Source organism: Erinaceus europaeus, chromosome 14 (genome assembly GCF_950295315.1).
Source record: "Erinaceus europaeus chromosome 14, mEriEur2.1, whole genome shotgun sequence".
Lineage (NCBI taxonomy): Eukaryota > Metazoa > Chordata > Mammalia > Eulipotyphla > Erinaceidae > Erinaceus > Erinaceus europaeus.
The window spans coordinates 83,575,991-83,584,777 of record NC_080175.1 but is presented as its reverse complement, the minus strand read 5'-3'; the positions used below and the strand labels follow the sequence as shown (position 1 = coordinate 83,584,777).

Here is an 8,787-nt window from a genome sequence, read left to right as displayed (position 1 = left end):
TCTTAGAAGAAGTGATAGACTCTTCTAGGGAAAGGAGCTAGGAGCTAGGGAAAGAACATAATCCCTGAAATGAGTCAAATGTTTAATACGTCATTTGGTTTCTGAATAAGAGTTTTCCTGTTCTGTGAAATGGAGCTGGCAATAGTATCCTGAAGAATTACTGCAGTGATCTTGAAGTTGGAAATCTCTGGTAGGTGGACACTTCCCAGTCTATTACCCTTTCTTTGGGTTGGACATCACTCATAGTTATCCCTGCTGCTAGATTATCCGTGATTTCCACCACCAGAGTTGTGTCATCATCTTGCTCCAGTTCTCCCAAGATCACAGATATGGGTTGATTTTATATCATATGTCTATCATTTATCTATCTATCTATTTATCCATCCATCCATCATCTATCTATCTATCTATCTATCTATCTATCTATCTATCTATCTCTGTTTTTTGCCCATTTTTTCCTGCTGTCCTGCCTTCACTTCCTTATTTGTTTTCCTGTATCCTGAGGCAAAGACTGGTCATTTACTCTTGGTTTTATGTGAGCCAGGTTCTATCTTTGGCCTCCAGGTCAGCAGCATCTTGATGTACCTGGTTCCTAAGATAGTGCCTCCTCAGTCTTATTCCTGATGTTGAAATCCTTGTGTAGGCCTTTTCCATGCTGAATAGAGATGGCCAATAAGACCTTGTGGAAATAATTATATGTAACTTATAATGCAGTATCTTTCCCTTTTGAATCATTTACTTTGGGGGAAGAAAGGAATATCAACCCCTTATCAATTTTAAATAAAAAAGTGGATTCTTCAGCCCCAGACAAGCCTCAGATTACTGTAGTTCTTGTCAACATTTTGTTTACAGCTTCATGAGAGATCCCGAGTCAGAACCATCTAGGTAAACTGCTCCCAAACTCTGGACCTATAAGAAATATGAGAAAAAAGTGTTGTTTTAAACCACTATGATTTGAAGTAAATGCGTTACACAGCAGCATGCAATTAATCACAACTGTATTTATTGAATGCCTTCCAATTTACAAAAAAAAGGTACATGATTTCAATCTTGTATTGACCCACACATTTTGTAGTCATATCTTCATTATTCATATGCAAATGGAGGTCCAGAGAGGTTATGTCACACATCTAGGAACTGAAAGAGATAGAATTTGAACATATTTTGATCACTAGAATCTTTAGGTGATGAGGCTGTTGCTGAACATAAGACTTAGTAACTTGACAACTACTATACACTTTTAGAATTGTTCCTTTTAAGACGCAAGGTGAGAACATCTGGGTAAATTGAGTTTGGGGAATTTTTGAAAGGTCCCTGGAGTCCTCTAAGATAAAAGCACACATTCTCCATAATAATTCTCAGCTCATGTTAAGTTATTAATTAGATAGTCAACTGGCTGATTCCCAGTAGAATGGAACACAAGTCAGAGAAGTCTGAATGACAGAAGGAGACCAGGGACAATGATATTGATAGAAGAGATACAGAGAAATTATATTTTAACATGTGAAAAAAAGTAAATGTGACAAATATTCTGTAATTTCAAAAAAAATCTTCATCCAGTCTGGCTTTCTAAAAAACACTGCTTCCTCTGTTTAATCTGGACTTTCTTTCCTTTAAAAAAAAATTTTTTTTTTAATGAGAACACTGATCAGCTCTGGTTTATGATGGTACAGGGTATTGAACTTGGGACTTTGGAATCTCAGGCATGAGAGTCTCTTTACATAACTATTATGCTATCTACTCTTGTCCTGGACTCTTTGCCCTAGTATTTCATCTTACAAGATAGTTATACCCACTAGTGTAGGGTAAAAATAAGAAATACCTAAGAACATAATTTCTTCCCCTATTGAAGGACTCTATGTCAGTCTGAAGCAGGAGAATATGTGATTGAAGTAATTCTCCTAGAAATACACCTTCAAAGTAAATACATTAATTACTAAAAATGGTTACATGAAACTCAGGCATGAAAACAAAGCTGTAGGATATGTGCCATCATAAAAATCAACTAACTGATGATTGCTTACCCTATGCTTATAAACCACAACATGATGACTTTTTCTTTTTTAAAAAATTTTTATTTATAAAAAAAGAAACACTGACAAAACCATAGGATAACAGAGGTACAACTCCACATAATTCCTATCACTAGAGCTCTGTATCCCATCCCCTCCCCTGATAGCTTTTCTATTCTTTAACCCTCTGGGAGCATGGACCCAGTGTCATTATGTGATGCAGAAGGTGGAAGGTCTGGCTTCTGTAATTGCTTCCCCACTGAACATGGGCATTGACAGGTTGATCTATTCTCCCAGCCTGTCTCTCTCTTTCCCTAGTGGGGTGGGGCTCTGGGGAAGCAGGGCTCTAGGACACACACTCTAGGTGGCTCACAAAGGGGTCTGTTGTGTTGTTCTTGATAGAGATGATCAGTAACAGTTGAGAGAGGATTCTATTCAAGGTCTAGGCCTATCATGTCTGTTTGGGAATCTCAGGACTCCCCAGCTAGGACCCCCAGATGATGGGGTGGCCTGATAGTGACTAAAGAGTCATCATTAAAGTATGCTAGTCTCTTGCCCTTATTTAGCTTTTTCAGTCCTTACTTTGATAAGGTTAGCTTTGGAGTGAGTGAGGGAGGTGCAATAGAAAGTGGGTGGGGAGGTTATCTAGGTCTAGGTAGAAACTGTTTCATTGGTCATTTTATGGTGTCTTTTTAGGCCTTTCTACTTGCTTGCTGAATATACTGACTCACTGCAGACTATTGTGCACTTTTGCTTTCAGGTATATATTTTGCCCTAATTTATGGATACATGTGAACATATACTCTATCTCATGGGACCTGGTCTATATGTAGGTTTTGGGACTTTGTTAGGAAGTGAACCAGCTGAAATGGAATTAGAGAATACCATGAAAGGAAAGGTCTCATGTTCAGCACATCCACTGCCCTTTGTGTTATATATTATTTTGCTGCTTATTTTCTGTATCAGTTTTCCACAGTCAGCATCCTTTAAAATTGGCTTAGAATTTTGCTGCAAAAAACTCTGAAGCATCCCTTGCTGATTGTGTATGGCGTGAACTCCACATAAAGCATACCATATCTCATTTCCTTTTTTTTTTTTAAACTGCTTCTTATAAGCATGAAATTACAATGGAGTTAAAACTATCTTGAAATGAACAAGTACCTGCTATAGGGTATATAGTAAACTTCTTTCCTTGGGCACAATAGTATGCAAGGTTTTGAAGCTAAGTCAAAGGAATGAGCAAACCAAGGACATAAGTATTGATACCGAGAAAGAGAGGTTGAGTTCAACACCAAATGGGAAATATTCTCATTGTGATACTTAGTGAACCAGCTAAGTGTTGCACTAGCCAATAGAATTAGCAGGCATTAGTAGAAGAACACCATCAACAGTGAGGAAAGTGGTAGCTGTACTTTGCTTAGACAACTATTGGGATGCTGTAATATATGTTGAATAGAAAATAGTGATGATAATAACAATTATCATTCACTGGGGATTCACTGCTCCAGACAGACTTTTTCAGATGGAGAGACAGAGGGAAAGAAATTATAACACCAGAGCTTCCTTCAGTGTGGTGGATCGAACCTGGGTTGCATATAAGGCAAATGGGTCCACTATCCAAGTCAATTATTTTTCTTGTTCTGAATAGAAAATTATTAAACGACTAGAAGTACATGAAGCTATATTCAGTCAAGAAAGTTTAAGGTGGAGGTCAGGTAGGAAACTCTTCCATTAATGTGCAGGACTTGCATGATGCTACAGGCCCCGTGTAGCCTCTTATGACAGAACAGTGCTCTGATCTCTCTTACTCAAGACATTAAACACACCTCTAAATAACAAAATGTGTCATACAGGAGACATATTCAACTAAGTAATGAGTTGTGTAGATTTAAAATTTGTATAGTTATGTTTTAGAAAAATGGACCGAAAATCTAATTGTAAGAGAAATCTGGCTGAACCAAAAGAACTAAAGACACAGGGCTGGGCACTGGTATACCGGGCACTGTTACCATGTGTGAAGACTCAGGTTCAAGCCCCCATCTCCATCTGCAGAGGTAGAGCTTTATGAGTTGTGAAGCAGTACTGTGTGTGTCTCTTTTTCTCTCCCTCCCCCTTACCGCTCAACTTCTCTGTCTCTGTACAAATAAATAAATAGATCTTAAGAAAGAAGAGAAATAAAGAGAAAAGATTAATAATCATTAAAAGAAAAACCAAAGTCAATCACTTGTTACTTTACATGGTATGCATTTGTAATTATGGAAGGCACTCAGATATAGCAAACTCTTTGAGAGTATACACTTCAATGCACAATCTCATTTAAAAAATATTCTTAAATATATATATACATACACACACACACACACACACACACACACACACACACATATATATATATATATATATATTTTTTTTTTCTTCTGTTATCAGAGCACTACTCAGCTCTGCTTTATGGTGGTATGGGACATTGAACCTGAAATCTTGGAGCCTCAGGCATAGGAGTTTCTTTGCATAACTATTATATTATCTCCTCCACCCACCCTGAATACATAGATCTGGTTGAGTCAGAGAGAAGTCCAGAGGGAAAGAGGAGACAGAGAGATACTGGCAGCACTGCTTCACCACTCACAAAGCTTCCCCTCTCCTGGTAGGACTGGAGCCTTGAACCCAGCTCCTTGTGCAGTGTAGAGCTCATGGCCACCCAGCTCCCACAATCTCATATTACCATGTTGTCTCATTAAGTACTATGTTTTGCTATTTGACCAGGACTCAGCAAATACTCCTAAAGAAAGTGGCCCAGGGGTAGGCATAATATAGGAAGCTGGTACAATGGCTGAGTCCTATTCCCATTCTCATTCCAATCCCCCACCCCAGTCTCCCTCCAACGACAGCACCCCCAAATGTACTACTGAACCAGTAGATCTATCTCTCCTAGGAGATAACTGGAAAACTTTGATAAATGACTTGGCAATAAACAGTAGGAACTTTGAAGATGTCATTTGATTTAATAATTTCACCTCTATAAATTAAAAGATATATACAGATGTGAAAACATTAAGTTCATCACAACATTGTTGATAGTAGTAAAAAAAAAAGGGGGAACTTGTTCAACTTTTGAACTGTTGATTCACTACTTACCTATTCTGTATGTAACAGATGATTTTTGTAGGTTTGGGGAGATATCAATGAGTCAAATTGTTTCTCTGCTCACAGAGAGTTATGGCACACAAGGAAGTTATCAATATCGCAAGTAAACATGTGGAATAGAACAAGTGCTGTGGGGGAACAAAAAGTAGAGAAGGTAAGGCTGGTTGGGATGAATGCCTTTGAAGTGCCCATGGTAGGTGTCTTTGAGAGGGCAGTATGACCAAACAGTTGCTACTGAGGGATTAGTCATGCAAATATCTGGAGGGATATAACAGTAAGTAAACTGAGAGAAGTGACTCAGGAGAAAAACAATTAACAGGAAATGCTAGCAAGATAATATTCAGTGAAACAAGCAGAATACAAACTATTCAACGTTCCGGTTTTAAATTATGCACATATGTGTGTATATCCATTCACTCCCTAAATATTTATTGAACACCTATTTCATTTATAAACATTTATCTAACACTTCTGTGTTCCTGTTCCCATTCTAAGAATTTGCCAATATTAATGCCATTAAATCCTTATGACTTCATTATGAATTAGGACTGACTTTAGTTTTATGAGTGGGAATGGTGCTAGCTAATTACCTACGGCCACAGAGTCAGTAGCGGAAGAGCACAATTTCACTCTGAGTCTATGTTCTTCAACAGCCTCTCTGTTCTCTATTACCAGTTTCTTTACTGTTTGGGAACTGGTTAAGTATGGGGGGAGGGCAGAAAAACTTTCTGGAAAGATATATGTCAACTTTGAATGTTGATTTTTTTTCTCTGTAGATAAAACTATAGATTATATTCATCATATTGCATGCATCTGTGGATATTTCAAGTTTTCTACAGTGGGCATATTTAAAATGATAACCAGAATGTATTTCTTGCTGCTACAGTGCTGACAGTAACTAAAGCATAAACAATTAAAGCTTAAAGAGCTAGAAGAAGACTTTAGCCTCTCTTATTTCGTTTGTTGTTTTCCCTGAGCTGTATTTCTGGGACTAACATATCCATCTTAATATGTTAGTCAGCTACTAGCACATTTAACATAAATGATGACACAATAATAATAAACAAACACTTTCTTGAATAATTCTGAAATTACTGTCACATGGATAGAAACACAGTTAAAATAAAGAGAAATGTATCAATATAGACTGATCATCTTCAGAGTCAGAATTGTGCTTGGGAAATATGAAACTGGAATAAGTATCAAAAGAATTAAGCTGTGTAATGACATTAGAATTAATCTGAAATATTTTCATATGTCTGTGAGGAATCAAAATCTATTGCCTGTAACCTAAAAGAATCTGATGCCACCTCATCCCAACCTTACCAGTTGCGTTAGGAATCCGTAACATTTGTTGAAGTGTCAAAGACTTAAGTTTTGCACTGCCAAAATTAAATTGTGCCACAGTGATTGCTGAACAATCCCCTCCCCCACAATACTGTTGACATAAATTGCTTCTTTGATTTTTACTATAAATATATGAGAACTTACTGGCTAGGGAGAAGTCATACTTTCCCCCCAAATTTCTGCCTAAAAAGAAACTAAAAATTACCTGAGAAGCCACTAGGACACCCAGGCACCTCTTCGAAGTTGTTACTAGCAACTTGACTGTCCAAGAAAAGAAGCACTGAATGCACTAGCAAGTCATCTTGTAAATTCACAGATGGGTGTTATTAACAATGTGCACCATCTGGCAACTTCCTCTTTTTGACTAATTTGTCTTGCTAACTAGGCTCAGCTATGGTCTATACTGCTGAGGAAATGCATGTGCTGTCAATATATATGTGTGTGTGTGTGTGTGTGTGTGTGTGTGTGTGTGTGTATTTCAAGATTGCTCATTCTTCAAATCATTATTTTAAAAGTTTTCTTTCCCTAAGTTTTGGTTGCCCCAGCCCTAGATACTGCTTTGTTCTTATGTCTATATCATCAGTTTTCACATATCCTCAGATGATGGGAAGCACGTAAAAGACTAAAGGAATCGCTAAAAGGAAATGCCCATGGGTCACTGAAATGGTAAACATTGGAAAATTACAGAAATCCTCAAATTCTGAAAATCCAAGGAAATAATACCAGTTGTCTTCTTCTTTTTAGTAATTTCTTTAAAATTTTTAAATATTGTATTATTTATTTTCATTTAAAGAGAGATAGATGATAGATAGCTAAAGAGATGATAGATGATAGATGGATAGATAGATAGATAGATAGATAACCAGCCATAGCTTATGGTGGTGCTGGAGGTTGAACTCAGGACCTCAGAATTTCAGGTATTTAAGTGACTTTTGCATAATCATTATGATGTCTCACCAGTCTTTTTTTTTTTCTTTATACTTTCATCCTCCACATTTTAGATGAATTCTGTAGACTTTCTAAGGTGGTCTGTATGTCTGACTTTATTCTATGAACATATGGTTCTTCTATTCTGAAGATAATTATCATTATTCTTTCCTTTTTCCTGTTCAACTTTTTTCTCTGTTGTAACTAGGAAAGAAAAATTTTTATCATTCCCTGGTATACAGTTGCCATGGAATTGATTAAATACAATTTCTGTAATGTTCTAATTATAGCTAGATCTTGCACTCTTTCTGAAAGATTTTCTAGTCTGTTGATAAGATTGTCAGATCTCTTAAAGTGATGAGAGATAGGAAGTTGGTTTATAAAAACCTAAGCAAAAACAATGAATTTTATTGTTTCATGACCTAAAAGGAGAGGAGAGGGAAGGGAATTATCTCTGGTATGACCACATCTAGTACATAAATTGTATCTTCAGCTCTGTTTCTTTCTACTGTTCAATTCTTTCTGTGGGCTTGCCTCAGCCTCTCCGATTAATTTCCCACTTCCCTGGATTGTTACCACCAATTCTGTTGGGTACTAGGTTGGTATCTATAGAGAAAACAGAGACAGTGCTTCTCTCCCTCCCCCCCTGCCGGGTGTCCACATTGCAACCCTAGGAAGGATCTCTTATGATTTTTCTTTGGTTAGTTATCTACCAGTGAATAAATCACAAACGCTAGAATTGTATGTTGTGCCCCTTGTCACTCTTTTGTCAGGGAATGGGGAATTGGGCGGAATTTGTCAGCAGAAAAAATGGAAGAGTTTACTTGCATGTTAAACACACAAGTCAAAGTAGCCATAACAGTTTAATGCACAATCTAATAATAAATACATTTTCAACATTTAATTTAATTTCTTATTATGACAGCCAACTACCCTGCATTTTTTTTTTTTTTGATCAGTCCTGATTTCAAATATTCTCTCCCACTGAGTAACCATGTGTTCAGAGTTTTAGACTGGAAAATCGTATCACTCTCCTCTTGGGCTTACAATGAATGACTCACAAAAGGGACCTTTTGATGATCCTTATATGCAATCTATGTTTATGTTTTTGAAAAGCTTCAGTTAAAATGTACTAGAGTTATATAGATTCGAGGTGAACATAAATGAGAATCGGTGGTAAAGAATGTAATGTATCTGTATCTACATCCTATATCCTCATAAAAGAAAAATTAGTTTGAAGTCTGTGGTGAGTCTTCAGACTTGCCAGCAAATGTCCCCTGCACATGTATACTTGTAGAATTCCCAACACTGACATTTAGGGGACTGTTTTCCTGGCATTTTTCATGGGCTCATCAAT

The 8,787-nt window shown here is 37.0% G+C and overlaps 1 long non-coding RNA gene across 1 annotated transcript; it reads right to left on the bottom strand.

Annotated features, from left to right (window-relative positions):
• Positions 1–864: 864 nt before the first annotated feature.
• Positions 865–6,765, bottom strand: LOC132532680 (uncharacterized). Its single transcript, XR_009544586.1, has 3 exons — positions 6,709–6,765; positions 5,148–5,284; positions 865–1,137 (listed from the first exon to the last, which is right to left on the bottom strand). It is a non-coding gene; the product is annotated as an uncharacterized LOC132532680 (long non-coding RNA).
• Positions 6,766–8,787: the final 2,022 nt, after the last annotated feature.